Source organism: Chiloscyllium punctatum, chromosome 7 (genome assembly GCF_047496795.1).
Source record: "Chiloscyllium punctatum isolate Juve2018m chromosome 7, sChiPun1.3, whole genome shotgun sequence".
NCBI classification, from domain to species: Eukaryota; Metazoa; Chordata; class Chondrichthyes; order Orectolobiformes; family Hemiscylliidae; genus Chiloscyllium; species Chiloscyllium punctatum.
This window is the reverse complement of record NC_092745.1, coordinates 25,454,860-25,471,027: the sequence shown is the minus strand read 5'-3', so window position 1 is coordinate 25,471,027 and position 16,168 is coordinate 25,454,860. Positions and strand designations below refer to the sequence as shown.

At 40.2% G+C, this 16,168-nt stretch overlaps 1 long non-coding RNA gene across 4 annotated transcripts in view; it reads left to right on the top strand.

Moving 5' to 3' along the window:
• LOC140479546 (uncharacterized) overlaps positions 1-16,168 on the top strand; it is a 41,129-nt gene that overhangs the window by 22,617 nt on the left and 2,344 nt on the right. For 3 of the 4 annotated variants that reach the window (XR_011961073.1, XR_011961074.1, XR_011961071.1), the window contains one exon: positions 3,870-4,646. This is a non-coding gene — a long non-coding RNA (uncharacterized lncRNA). Of the gene's footprint in view, positions 1-3,869; positions 4,647-16,168 lie in introns of those variants that run through there. The other variant, XR_011961072.1, reaches the window with a different exon arrangement.

Sequence of the window (16,168 nt, the reverse complement as noted above, 5' to 3'; positions counted from 1 at the left end):
ATTTCCCAGGAATAATTAAGTTACAGATTTGCTTTGTATGAGGACAAGTTTTAAATTAATCATGCAACCAAAAAGACACAAGGATACCTGCACCATGGAAAATTCTATGAAAACCGTATTGTTGTAAAGGGGTTAATTATCGATCATGGCTTGTAATCCATTGGCGATGTCACGTCTGTTCCAGCCCCGTGGGGAGACACTGGAAATGTGATGAATGCAGTGTAGGTTTCAGTTATTCAACTGGAAAAGGTGCAGAGGAAATGGGCTCAGGGCTCTGAGTTAGAGGGAGAGGTTGGACAAGAGAGGATTCTTTTTTTGTTTAGAGCAGAGGAAACAGAGGGGAGTCCTATTTCTGGAAGTGTATAAGATCATGACAGGCTTGGGTAAGGTGAATGCACTCAGTCTTTTTCACAGGAAATCAAGGAGTGGAGGACATCAGTTTAAGGTTAGAGGAGAAATTATGAAAGGGAACCTGAGGGGCACCTGTTTTACACAGAGGGTGGTATGTATATGGACTGAGCTGCCAGTGGAAGTGGTTGAGGTGGGTACATTAACAACATGTAAAAGGCATTTGGACAAATACATGGATAGCAAAGAGTCAGAAGCAGATGGGCCAAGTGCAGGGAAATGGGGTTAGCGTGGATGGACATATTGGCTGGCATGATCCAGTTTGGGCCAAAGGGCCTGTCCCTGCTGTAGTACTCTGACTCCAAATATATTTACTATTTCTCCCACCACCTTTGGTAGTACCCTGGGATGTATTCCATCAGGGCAAAGAGACTTGTCTACCTTTAGCTCCATTAGCTTACCCAGCTCTAACACTTTTGTGATAATGGTTGTTCTTTGGTCCTCACCTTCCTCCGTCTCCTTATCAATTACTGGCATGTTCTTCATATCCTCCACTGTGAAGACTGACTGCTGTGTGCTCATATTCCTGAACCCTGCTGGATAGGAATAACTGGGCACAGAACTCTGAGAGGTCTTCTTTGAGTCTTTATTGATGAGACATGGCAGTTACCTGGATAGTGTACATGCAGAACACCTCTCGGAAGCATCAGGTAACTCCCCGCCTGTCCGATGTATGGCTCCAATTCTTATACCTTTGTGGTTTGTGGTTTTGAATGGATGCTGTCTCTCAATATTATCTCCATGGCAATGGCAGTTAAAAAAGTTGAGTTCAGCTCAACACTTTGTGGTTAAATCACATACCCCTCCCCCACACCCCTGTGGCTCAGTCAGGTATCTGACAGACACTTCAGTTTCAGTGGGGCTGTCTGTCAGGATTCTGATGTGGAGGAGCCGGGGTTGGAGCGGGGTGGGCAAGGTTAAAAGCCACAAATCACCAGGTTATAGTCCAACAGGTTTATTTGGAAGTACAAGCTTTTGGCGTGTCCTGTGATTTTTAACTTGATCAGGATTATCTCTATGGTAACAGTTAAGTGCTTCAACAATTACAGAGGCCATATGTTCCCCACACAATAGGTTCCCCTCTAGCAGTGTAAACTGTTATTCTGGCCCTGGGGATAGCTACTCATCACTTTTCTCCCCCAATCCCATATAGCTTTCTATTGATTTTTAAAGTTTTTCTAATCTCCTAGTTTCTCCTTAGTCTTTGCCAATTTGTATATTTTCTATTTCAATTTGATAAACTCCCTTATTTCCTTAGCCACCCGTGTCAGATTATTCCATTTCCTACAGTCCTTCCTTTTCACTGATATATACGTTTGCTGAGCAGTTTGAAAAATTCATTGATATTCCTCCACTGTCTGTCAGCTGTCCCACCTTAAAGTCTTTGCTTCCGGTCTACATTAGCCAACTCCTGCCTCATCCTATTGTAGTCTCCTTTGTTTAAGCACAGGATCTTGGGATTGGATTTAATCTTCCCGCTTTCCAACTGTATTCTAAATTCAAGCATACTTATCACAAGTCTTTTATCAGATTACGAGGTGAGGCGATGTTACCTGGGTGTTTTGGTTTTCATTGTCAGAGACCTTGGCTTTGTAATAAAGTACAGGATAGATATTCAAAACAGAGTATTCTGGACGGTGTGAATGTACTGAACAGTCTAAAACCATAAATCACTGTCTCCCCTCAGTTTACATGATTTGGAGATTCCGGTGTTGGACTAGGGTGTACAAAGTTAAAAATCTCACAACACCAGGTTATAGTCCCTCAGGTTGAATTGGAAACACACTAGATTTCAGAGCGACGCTCCTTCATCATGATCCAATTAAACCTGTTGGACTGTAACCTGTTGTTGATTTTTAACTCCCCTCAGTTTAAAATTGTAAAATCATTATCTCCCACATGCTTCCTTGCTATCTAAGTTTGAAATGCTAATCCACCTGACTATCCTGCATTTTCTGAAAATCTCCTTTGGTGAAGGTGGTGAGTTTTGGATTCAGCTTTCCAGTTATTACCGTCAGAAGATAAGCCCTGGGCACAGGAGAGGCAATGCAGCCCTTCGAACCAGCTCCACCATTTAATACGGTGATGATTGAGCTCACCTCGGTCTCAGCTGGATTTTCCCACCTGCTCTCTCTCACCCTTCATCTCATTGCAAATTCAATATCTGTATCTCTTCATTAAATTTGCTCATTGTCCTGGCATCCACCGCATTTTGAATAGGGAATTCCACAGATTCATAGCACATTGAGATAGGTACATTCTTCTTCATGAGTATAGAAAAGAGTCCCTATAGTGCAGAAACAGGGTAATCGTCCATGGAGTCCACACTAACCCTATGATAAGCATCCCATTCAGACTCGCCCATTCCCTGTATTTCCCGTGGTTAATGGCTTAACCTGCACATGCATGGACACAGGGAATTTCGCATAAGCAATCCACTTAACCTGCACATCTTTGGACTGTGGGATGAAACTGGAGCACCCAGAGGAAACCCGCACAGACACGGGGAGAACGTGTAAACTCTGCACAGTCACCTAAGGCTGAATCAAATCCAGGTCCCTGACGCTGTGAGTCAGCAATGCTAACCATTGAGCCACCTCTACTTAAAATCTGCACCTCCTATTAACCTCTCCACACTCCAGTTGGCTGAATCTGTATTCCTCACATCAGAAAATCAGGTTGTGGAAGCAGATGTCTCAGTCAAACCCAGTGACAGTCCATATGTTCTGTGTGTCTGAATGGGGATCCGATACACAACACCCTCCAGTCCACAATTTTCATTGACTTTCCAGAGACAGGGCTGCAGTGGCTTCATGGGGACGACAACTCCCACAATCCCTGAGGCTGGGATCACACGTGTGTGGGGAAACCTGGCACTGTACATGTACAGAATGTGGGCAGACTTTGGAGCGTGTGCTTTGGGTAAATATACTTTGCAGAAAGTTTTTCACACTATGATTGGCTGGAGGACGAATGTATCTGCTCATAGTATTGATCTGTTGGGGGAGGGGGTCAATGTGTCACTACGCCCATGTAGGCCCACTCTCCATCCCCAATTCATTGTAATGGAGGGAATCAACTAATGGGGAACGAAGAAGGATCTGACCCATTCTCCCAGCCTGAAGGTGCCTCTTCTGTCCAGGATCTGCCACCTCCCTTTCTGTTTCTGTCTGTTTCATTCTGCTGTTATATTATTGACTCGCAGCAACTGAAGGGAAAGGAAGTGAACCCAGAAAGGGTGCAGAGTCTAACCAGGGATGGGAAGTGGTGGCATGGATCTGTTTATCAGTTACTCCATGAGAATGGGGAGGGTGTACATTAGGGGGTAGCAGAGTCAGAATGGTGGGAGAGAGTAAGTGGGCTGGAGGGTTACAGCTTTGGGGGAAGAAAGGTGAAAATATTCCAGAGAAACTAGAATTGTCTGTTCTGAATTTCTAATCAGTACATATTCCTTTATACAGGGTGCTAGATGGTGAAGATTTGCAGACTGAAATCTCAAAATCATGGGCAGATCATGATTAAGTTAACCAGCATTTGAAGAATCAAAAATAGAGAATCACTGGGCCAAAATCCTGCAACACTCTCCTCGCAGCATTGATGATCTATCTGTGCCAAATGGACTGTGAATTTTACAAGACAGAAGCTCACTCCCATCTTCTCAAGGGTAACTAGAGATGGGGAATAAATGCTGGCTGAGCCAGAGATGCCCGTATCCTGGAAACGGGTTCTATCTCTCGTTGCTGAAACCCAATTGATGTTACTGCAGCATGATGAGGGAGGCTGAGTGTATCCTCCAGGAGGCAGCACCATCACATTACCCCTACCTACACCCACACAATAACACAGCAACGCCACTGGAACAAAAGGCAGTGAAGCCAAAGGAGGGCTTAGATATAGTTCTTCGAGGTAAAGTCATGAAAAGGGATTGGAACACAGCAGGAACAGGAGACTGAGCTGGATGGTCAGCTGTTTCCCATTGAATGGTGGAGCAGGATTGAAAGGCTGAATAGTCTCCTCCTACTGCTATCTCCCAGGTATGTATATAGCCATGGAGCCCGGATAGGAAGGAGTAGGCAGGGATTCTCCAGGAGATTGCACTTTCACAACAGTTTTCAGTGAGGGATGGTTTGATGGATTTTATTTAACATTTATCTTTAACATAAGGTTTGTAAATTTTGGTTTTAAAATGTTGTAAAAGTTTTTTGCACAGCAAATAAAGTTAAATAAAATAACGTAAACTGTCTGAATATAACAGTTTTAAAACTTTCAACCTCCTGTAAAACAAAATCCTGTCTATTCCCAGACACCATCACTTTCCAGCTACTCAAACTCCAGGGAAATATTCCCTCCTTGTCTGAACCTTTGGTTTGATTTAACTGCTTTTCAGTTTTCGTTCTGTGAGCTGTGAAGCGTTCTTTTTCCCCTTTTCTCTGACCCAGAAATATTATCACAGCAAACTTCCCACCATCAAAATCATCATTATGCCATTTTGCTTTTGGTTAACCAGCAGTGCAAAAGTGAGGACTGCAGATGCTGGAAACCAGAACCTAGATTAGAGGGGTGCTGGAAAAGGGCTTTTGCCAAAACATTCATTTTCCAGCTCCTCGGATCCTGCTTAACCTGCTGTGCTTTTCCAGCACCACTCTAATCTAGACATATCATCACCAGCAGTAAACCATTCGTGTGACTAATAGAATATCTCCAAACAAAGCCCATTACGAGCCAAGCAAACCATTACAAGTGACAGAGTGAGAAGGGACTAAATCAAAGTAGAGTTGTGGGGAGGGGGCAGCGGTGGAGATAAAGTACTGTATCCCCTACGGTGCCCACCTCTATCTAAAGGCATAGACAGCATTGATGCACACCACATGCTCCTTTTCTAAGGCACCCTGCTCTGTAGCATTTATCCTCAGTCAGTGAATAAAATCCCTACAGTGTGGGAGGAGAGCATTGGCCCATCAAACCACTGACCATCCGAAGAACATCATGCCCAGAGCACTGTCACTGTAACACTGCATTTCCCATGGCTGATCCACCTAGTCTGCACAATCCTGGATCCTGTGGACATTTTAGCACAACTGATCCACCTAACCTGCACATCTTTGTACTATGGGAGGAAACCAGAGCACCTGGAGGAGACTCACACTATAATGGGGACAATGTGCAAACTCCACACAGGCTGTTGACCAAGGCTAGACTCCAACCTTGTCCCTGGTGCTGTGAAGCAGCTGTGCTACAGTCACAAGTTAAATCAAAACAGATGATCCCTGCTCCTTGTCACAGTGCTGTTTGTGGAGACTTACTGCCCAGAGAGACATCCTGAGGTTTAGAAAGTGGCAACGTAAGTTCAGTCACCTCCAGCCCAGTTAATGTGGTTAACAACAACATCAATACTCCAGCAGTGTCATCACGTACAAGGTCCACTCCTGACTCTGATGGACAGTAACATCAGAGTCCTGCAGTCCACATGGAGCAGGGGGATGACCAATTCCCTGTGAGCACTCACTGGTCTCTCAATCGTGTTGAAGACGCAGCAAATCCTTGTCACACAGAGGGGTGAACAGCTCCTACCCAGTGTGAACATGCTGGGGTCTCAGGGGATGGGATGAATCACTGAATCCCCTCTCACACACTGACCATCTGAATAGCCTATCCCCCTGTGTGGGCTCACTGGGGACTCCGCAGGTGCTGCATTTGAGTGAATCTCCCCCCACACTGGGAACAAGTGAATGATCTTTCCCCAGAGTGAGCTCGCTGGTGTTTAAGCAGGTCAGAGGACTGAGTGAATGCTTTCCCACACACTGAGCAGGTGAATGGCCTCTCCCCGGTGGGAATGCACCAATGTCTCCGCAGGTGAGAGATTTGAATGAATCCTTTCTCACAGATGGAGCAGGTGAAGGGTCTAAACCAATTGTGCTATCTCTGATGCCTCAGCAGATTGTAAGATCGAGTAAATCCCTTCCCATACGTGGGGCAGGTGAACGGCCTCTCCGCAGTGTGACTGTGTCGGTGAGTGTCCCACTGGGATGGTTAAGTGAATTCCTTATTCTGATTGAGCCCGTCCTCCTGTTTCTCTGTTATTGACAATCTCACACCAGAACCTGTTCCAGAACAGGCAGAATGGTCAGCTGCAGCTGGTCACCTGACCAGTCACTGGTCCTGAAAGGTTCACTCTCCACAGATGCTGCCAGATCTGCTGAATTTTTTCAGTGATTTCTGTGTTTTTTTTATTGATTTCCCAGCATTTGCACATGTTTAGTTTTCCAATACTCATCTTGTCTGTTGCAGAGGAGTTTATTGATGAAATTAGAGGGTTTTGAAAATTGTACGTTAGGTCACACATCAGCTATGATCATGAACGGCAGAGCAAAGTCAAGGGGCTGAATGGCCTCCTCCTGTTCCAGTGAAAGTTATCCATTGTCAGCTTGTGGCAACATTTCCCCTCACTGCTCACTTCACCTCCATGTCGAACACATTGTTACTGACTGAACAAACCTCCTGTGTTTGAAATTAACTTGCTAATGTTCAGTGACTCCCTCTCCTGCCACCCGGGTTTAACTCTCATCATGGAATGCTGTCTCGTATTACTGCAGGAATGCCCACAAGGACTAATCCTGGAGTCTGTATCCCCTGGGATCCACAATCACCGTTTATTTCCTTCTTCCTATTTCATTCGGGTTATTGAACTCTCGGTTTCAACCCAATCTCCTGTCATGCTCTTCAACGTGTCCATGTGGGAAGACGCGAGGCAGCTGGGATATAATGAAGGGAAGTGGGGATTAGGCGGAAGCACGAGGAGCGGTGACAGCAAAGACAGTTCTCATTGTAAGGGCAGAGTTTCTCCATGACCCAGTGAGTGGTGAGGCACCTGAGTTTGTGGGCGGAGACAGATTCAATCAGGGATTTGGTAAGACACTCAGACATTGACCTGTCCATCTGATTGTTAACTCAGACAGATAGAAAGAAATATGCACATTTAGACAGCACCTTTGATGATCTGGGGCAATGAAACATGCTTCCAAACCAATGATTTCAACCACAAATCTCTGAAAACACAGACACAAAGCTTTCTACTTGTAACAGCTTGTCTCTGAGCCGCCTCTTTCCTTGAGAAAAGCGTTTTGAGCTGTTCAGCCTTTCCTGGTGAGTATAACCGCTATGGTCCTGTAAGATCTGTGACAGAACCTTTATTTTCCTCTTCCTTGTGAGTGATGAAAGTAGCAGAAACAGTTCCTGACCTGTGAGGGGTTTTGGTTGGAGTATTTATATTTACAAATCCATTCCCACCCTCTCATACAGTGTGAAATTGATGTAAAACTGAAGGAAATGAGTGAGTGAGCACCCACAGAATCATAAAGGAAGCATATGTATCTGAGTTGAATGAACCTGGCATGAGGAAAACATGACAACAATCACAACTAGTTAGAAGCACAGAATCCTGTGGGTGCAGAAAGACTCTATTCGGCCCATCAAGTCTGCAATGACCTGCTCACCCACGCTACCACAATAACCACACATTAACCATGGCTAGCCCAACCCACCTAAATTGCACACTGCGACCATGTTAGCATGCCCAATCCAGTAACATTATACATCTGTGGGAGGGTCACAAATTACATCCAAATGCTAGGAATTGTGGATGAAGGCTCACAAATACTTGACTCTGACACATTGTTCCGCTTTTCTAAATAAAATCTGGGGGACACTGCAACTGGAAAAATTTCTGATTATCTCAGGAGGAAGAGAATGCAAAACGCGCGCCATTCACCCCAGGGGGTGCAGTGAAAGTTACAGAGGTCTGGGAACCATCAGAAATGTAACAGGTTGTGAGCAAGGTGGGGGTGAGACAAGGATATAAAGACAGTCTGTCACACGGGGGAAGGCAGGAGAGATTAAACAGCAGAAATGGTCGTCCCTCAAGGCCACGGGGAATGGAGTTAGAGCTGGGAAAGAAACAAGGAAACAAGGTGTCCAGCTGCCAAAGTAACATGTTAAAAACAGATTATAAAAGCATAGAGGGCAGAGTTCAGTCTGAAATCGTTGCTCTCAATGGTGAGTACAAAAAGCTGTAAAGCCTGGGGAGTTCTATTACAGCCAACACATACTCAGGATTGGCCAAGTGTGCTGTAAATATCTGATATTTCTTTTTCTGACATTTGTAGTTCAAGTCTGATGGCGCTAGTAACTTTTCAATTTGTACTGGAGTTTAATATTCTGGAGAAATATCAAATAAATCACATTGATCATATTCTGCAGATCTTAGTCCATTACCCTGCATGTTCCAGCATTTTAGTGACATCCATGTCCTGCCGGTGGGACAGGACATACAGGGATGGTGACGATGGTGTCTAGGGCATTGTAAGCTATGATTCTGTGCGTATGACTGTGTCAGCTTGTTGCTTGACTAGTCTGCGTTCCAAATCGCCCAATAAGATGTTAGCAGGGTGAGACTCTACAGTTGGAGCTCCTCTGCTCGCCAGTTCCTTTCCTTTCTGCTTTTTTAGAATTTCTTACTTTCTCGCTCTCCCCTTTGCAGACTCTGACACAAGTGTCTCAACCTTGAATCATGACAATTTAAAAAAAAAATGTATCTACAAGAAAACCAATGGAGGAAAATATATTATTCTTGCATCAACTGCATTTTTAAACAAAAACAATCCTGCTCAATAAACACTGTCTCATTTTTTCCTTCAATTCAATCGATCAATATTTTGTCCCTCAGTTTACCGATCTTCATAAATATCCAATCAATTTCAGAGGAACGTGCTGATAAAGTATTGAACCAATTTATCTGTTTAGGTTTTAGCATTAGTTATCAAGTCATTACCATTACAATAATTGCATAATAATTGGCCTGGGTTACAAGTGTACGGATGTTCACAATTTAATTTATTGACTTTTTGAAAAATGGTGCAATATATCCTTTTTTCAGGATTCTAACAGTAACTGTTAATGTATTTGCATGACAATAATTATAGTATACTTTAGTTTAGTCTTGCTAACAACTACAGTGAAGTTTATATTTGAATTTAATCCAATCTTCCCTAGTACCTATACAGTAATATAAAAATCCATTTTATTTCCAATCAACGCACCTACAAAAGAATCCATTATTTCTGATACAATGCGCACTGTCAAAAATATGACTTTTGCTCATTTGAATGATCTGTGTAATTCCAGCTTTATAAATTTAGAAAATCCTAATTACTTTTCCCTGCAATAATTCCGTTCATTTCTGCAGATAGCACAGTCAAATAACAAGATGAAATTTTTCATTATTCTTAAGTATGGTAATAGAATTTTGAAAATCTATATGTTGTTAATATAAAATAATTGTTAATTTCAATCCATAGAATATAGAACAGTACAGCACAGTACAGGCCCTTTGGCCACGATGTTGTTCCGACATTTTATCCAACTCTAAGATCAAACTAACCAACATGCCCTTCATTTACTATCATTCATGTGCCTATCCAAGAGTCGCTTAGATGTCCCTGATGGATCTGAATCTACTACCACTACTGGCAGTGCATTCCACACACCCACCACTATCTATAAAGAAACTATCTCTGACATCTCCCCACAAATTCCCCCATTCATCTTAAAATTATGCCACTTTGTAGGGAAAAGTCTTTCATTATCCACTCTATCTATGCCTCTCATCAGCTTACCCAAAGCTATCAAGTAAACTATCATCCTCTTTCATTGCAATGACCAAAGCCCAGCTCTGTCAACCTTTATTCATAAGACATGCCTTCCAGTCCAGACAACATTTTGATAAATCTCATCTGCACTTTTTCTAAAGCTTCCACATCCTATGTCTTATGAGGTGATCAGAACAGAACACAATATTCCAAGTATAGTCTCATCAGGGATCCATAGAGCTGCAGCATAACCTCGTGGCTCTTAAACTCAACCTCCCCACTCATGAAAGCCAACACGCTATGCACTGTCCTAATCGCCCTATCACCTTAGATGTCAGCTATGAGGGATGTATGGACATGCACCCCACGATCCCTCTGTTCCTTCACATTGTCAAGAATCCTGTATTTAATCTGAAAAATATGCATTCAAATTTGAAATTCCAAAATGAATAATTTCACATTTTCCGAGGTTGAACTCCACCTGCCACTTCTCAGCCCAGCTCTGCATCCTGTCAATGTCCTCTAGCAACCTACAAAAGCCCTCCACACTATCCACAACTCCACCAACCCTCGTGTCATTGGCAAACTTCCTAACCCACCCTTCCACTTCCTCATCCAAGTCATTTGTAAAAATCACAAAGAGCAGAGGTCCCACAACTGATCCCTTCAGAACACCATTGGTCACCGTGCTCCAAGCTGAAAACTATCCATTTAATCTCACCCTGTCCTCTATGGGTCAACCAATTTATTATCTAACCAGGCAGGTTTCCCTATATCCCATGTCTCATTACTTTCTGAATGAGCCTACCATGGAGAACCTTATCAAACACCTTGTTAAAATCCTTGTACACCACACCCACTATTCTGTTCTCACCAATATGTTTGTCACATCCTCAAATAATTCAATAAGGTTTGTGAGGAATAACCTGCTGCTCACAAAGCCATGCTGACCATCTCTAATCAATCTATACTTTTCCAAATAATCATCAATCCTGTCTCTCAGAATCCTCTCCAATAATTTGCCCACAATTGATGTAAGACTGACTCATCGATGATTCCCAGGATTATCTCAATTGCCTTTCTTGAATAAGGGAATAACGTTTGCCATCCTCCAATCATCTGGTATGACTCCAGTGGACAGTGAGGATGCAAAGATCATTGCCAAAACACAATAATCCCTTGCCTCCCTTCCCATAACAACCTAAATTATATCCTTTCTGGACCAGGGGACTTGTTTATCCCCATGATTTTTCAATATTTTCAGCACATTCTCAGACTTAACATCGACCTGTTCGACCATATCAACCAGTTTCACGCTGTCCTCACTAAGGACAAGGTCCCACTCACTCATGAATACTGAAACAAAGTACTCATTAAGGACCTTCCCTACCTGCTCTGACTCCTGGCACAAGTTTCCTTCACTATAAGGGGTATAAATGTGGAATTATGCCTCAGCACTGAATTAATGTAAAGATATTGCAGTGTACAATCACTCGATTACTTTGAATATTGAACTGTATTTTAACTGAGAAAACACAGTTGAATTGATTTGATTAAATTTCACTTCATGCTAACATTTATTGTATTTCGAACCACAATCAGAGTTTCCTTTTTACGTATGTGAAACTTACTTAAAATTCTTTGCACGTTTATGTACAGAAAATAGAATTACCCTCTGCTTGTTCCTTCCTTTATCAATGACTGTTCATTTTGAAATTGTGAAAGTTGTACATAGTTGAAAGGAAGGGAAGTGTCTTCAGCTGAATATTCACATTGAATGACTGATGCATTTTTAAATCAAAGTACAATGATCACGCAGTTTTGTCAATTTGTCTTTCAAAGAATTGTCATGAGATTCCTGTTTATTTAAGACTGTCATTCATTTATTCTATTGTTATTGTAAAATATTGTTTAATTTCCAGTCCATTACACACAGAAACGACATAATTAATTCCCATTCAAATTACTGCAATAAACAGCTGATTAATTTTCATTTGAGAAACCTCATGAAACATAATATTGCAGTCCTGCCATCCTGAATGGGAACATTATGAAAGGAGCTTGTGGAGCTGTGGCAGTGTCTCTATTACTAAACCCGAGGGAAGGTTTCAAATTACACCTTCAATAGAAATATATCAAGAGCTGCTCTGAATGTTGATTAGAGAGCACCTAAGCACAGACTGAGTTGCTTTTCAATCCAACATTAGATCTGCTTTTATCTATTATATCAATAATCACAAAATCTGATACTTATCTGAGTCAGGTTACCAAGAAATATGTGTTGGAAAATTTGCTTTAGCCACTTAGCTTTTATATCAGTCTCTGTTTTCTCTAACTGAAAGAAATCTGAAGAGGATTTTCACTTTTACAAAAAAAGGGATGTTTCCCACATAAATTAATGCTTCTTCGATTTACGCCTGTTCAACTTATGAAAAGTTTCATAATGATGCTTTACTTTTGGATAGTGGGGATACCTGTATCTAATTTTGTCGCTTATAAGTTCCTGGAGAATATTTGCAAATGTTGCAGAATTAAAGATTACGATGTCTAAGTAATGAGATTGATCTTTTTTGTTGCAAAGGGGCAAGTCCAAACAATTGAAACACATTAAACATTATTATATCATGCTATAAATTTGAAATAAAGTTGATATCTTCTTCAGTAAACTAACAAATGCTACCACCTATTACTTGTCAGTCAGCTGGTTACCTCCTTTGTAACTAAATGTTGTGATTCATCTAAATATTACTCTGTCCTTTGATCAAAGTGAATTTGTAATTGTTGTTCAGTTTATGAATTGTCAGAAACTTGTTTTTATTTTTCCATTCACCTGTTCATTTTGACCGTAAGATTGAAATGCTTTGAAAATATTGGAGTTTGTTCATTTAAAAATAAGGTTTGCACATCTCTCACATATCTCACTTCTTGTATTATGAATCAAGAATGTTTCCTGGTGGAATTCAAGTCAATTCCAAACATTTGTTCACTTCAAATAAGATCTTTAACACCCAGTTATCAATCTGTTGTTAATGTTTCAGCTGGTTACATTGATATTGATTAGGTACTCATTCAGAGAGATCAACTGACAATTATAAACTATTTGCAGGATTATTGAATTGAAAGAAAGATTCAGACGGGCAAACATTTTTTGGAAGGAATTGCTTTTTCATTTGAATGTGTAGACTGTTCAAGAATTCTATATCGCCTTCCTATGGTTTTCTTGTCGAGAATGCAAATTTATAGTTCATGTGAATTTTAATGTATTCTGTATTTTGAGATTTGTGCCAGATTTAAGAAGAAAAGGAGAAGCAATTAACATGAAAGCTTTAGTGAATAGAAAGCACAGTAAATTAAATTGACAGAGGCAACTTTTAGTATAATCTCTGAACATTCAGTCAAATATTCCTCATGTCAAGAGTGTGGCACTGGAAAAGCACAGCAGATCAGGCAGCATTCGAGGAGAAGCAGAATCAAAGTTTTGGGCATAAGCCCTTCATCAGGATTTTTTTCTGATGACGGCCTAATGTCCGAAAGGTCGATCCTCCTGCTCTTTGGATGTGCCTGCCCTTTTCTATTACCACATTCTTGGCTCTGATCTTCAACTTCAGCTTTCCTCACTTTCTCCAAATATGAACGTGAACAGAAAAGGTTAGCATCAGCAGTTGAACAAAACCAAATTAACACATTTTTTTGCAATATTTATAGAGAAAACTTGTTTGAGAACATGCAACAATACAGATCAAACAACATCTCTTGCCGTTAGAACCCTTGGCCATTCATAATTAAGAATAACCATGCTTTGAACAACCAGTATGGTGTATAACTAATGAACTGAAATACCAGAGGGACAACGATTGCATTTATTGGAGGGAATGATAACCAGATCCTTACTGTGATAGTGGTGATTGATCTCAGGAACAATAAGATATTTACTGTGATTATTCTACTGAACATTAATTAGATGGTCATGAAGATCTTTGTGTGGCTTTATGTGCAGTGTTTTGTTTGAACATTGATTTCAGTAACATTGAGATATTTTACAAGATTGACAATTGACTGTTAAAGATAAGTTTTAAAGGCAACATTTTAAAAAAATGTCAGTTTTGTTTAGCGAAACACAATTCTAATTATATGGAATCCCTACTGGGTGGAAACAGGCCATTTGGTCCAACAAGTCTACACTGACGTTCCAAAGAATAATCCACTCAGCACCATTCAGCTCTCAGATTACTGGACATTTACCCCTGACTAATGCACCTAACCTACACATCCCTGAATAGAACGTGCAGATTAGCATGGCCAATTTATCTAACCTGCATATCTTTGGATTGTGGGAGAAAACCAGAACATGCAAACTCCACACAAACATGTGGCCAAGGATGGAATCAAACCCAAGTGCATAACACTGTCAGACACAAGTGCTAACCACTGATCCTCTGTTCTCAATGCCCAGCCCCCATGCAAATAAGTGAGGGACATGCAAAACAAACAGCAAAAATCCCTAACAAATCATGAATGAACAATAATTAGAAAATTAATATAATCAAAGGACACAACAATATTCAGGTGAATTGCATTTTTTAGTAACAAATTTGGGAATGAGCTAACTAAGAATAACGGGAAGTGACATTTGTTTCTTTCACTGATGAAGAAATTGACTTGCTTTTCATCTTTGCAACACTGCAGAATAACGATTTATGTGCCTGAAATATTTGAATTAAGTTCTTTCCAATAAAAAAAAGTCAGTACAATCACATCAACTTCTTCATCCTTAAGACTCAAACATTCTCAATTACTTTCCAGGAATTTCGAACCAGCAGAATTAGTTAATTTGGTTTCTTGGGAACTCGAAGAGAATAAACAGCAGATTCTATGAATTAATCATTCAACGCGATTATTCAGCTGAAGACAACATCCCTTCTTTGCAAAAATGCTCAATTTCGAAAAATTCAAAATGCATTGTCATTGTTTAATGAGACAATACAGAGCTGTTAATTCTTTTTCATTTGACTTAACAAAACGCAGGAATTTTACATGATTTTGTTGCAGGAAAAATACTTAAAATCTTATTGTGATTAGAAATACAATAAATGTTCACATCGAAGTGAAATATATTTAAATGAATTCAACTATGTTTTTGCGGGTAAAATAAGAATTAATATTAACAATGATTGAGAGATTGTACACTACAATATATTTAGTTATTCATGTAAAGAGCCATAATTCCACATTTACGGCAAATACTGGATTGAATAATTATTAGGTATGAGCAACAACTGAATATAAAATTCGATCAATGAATTAAGGAATAATGAGAAATCTCGTTTTGCTATGTGACTGAGGAATATGTGCAAACAAACAGAAATTATTGCAGTGAAAAGTAATTGCAGGTCTGTGAATTTAAAGTCTGCGATTATGGAGATTATTCAAATAAGCAAACATTAGACATTCACAATTAATGTTGGATGGGAAGTTCTTGGATCCATTGTGGGAAACTTGACCTGAAAATAAAGTTTCCTATTGCAGTGTTGGTACTCAGAAACAATTGGTTAAATTAAAATGTGAATCTCACTTTACTTGTTCAAAAGACTTTCTCAAATAATTGTGCAATTATTATCATGACAATGACTTGATAATTAATGTTGTAATATGAGCAATTAAAATGATTCAATATTTCAAAAACACTTTGCTGTGATGTTGATTGGATAGTTATTAAAATTGGTAAATTGTGGAATGAAATATAGTAACTAGCTTTATGAATTGAAGAAAAAATGAGTCAATCAGTGATTATAGAACATTTTTTTTCTTTCTTTACTACAAAATGCAGGTAACACAAGAAATATAAATTTCTATCACATGGTTTCCCAATAGAGACACGTTATTTCAATTTAGACGATTAATTTTATGATCAGAGTTCAGACATTTGTGTCAGAATTTGAAAGAAAGTTGATAGATAATGAAAGTGAGCATGAAAGTGAACAAATGATGCAGTCAATGATATTTGGTACATAAAGGAATTATAATAATTGTCATTATTGTACAATGATGAATAATGTTGGAATAGAAAAGACAAAAAAGAATCAAAATGTTCAAAGCAGTTCTTTTCTTACAATTAA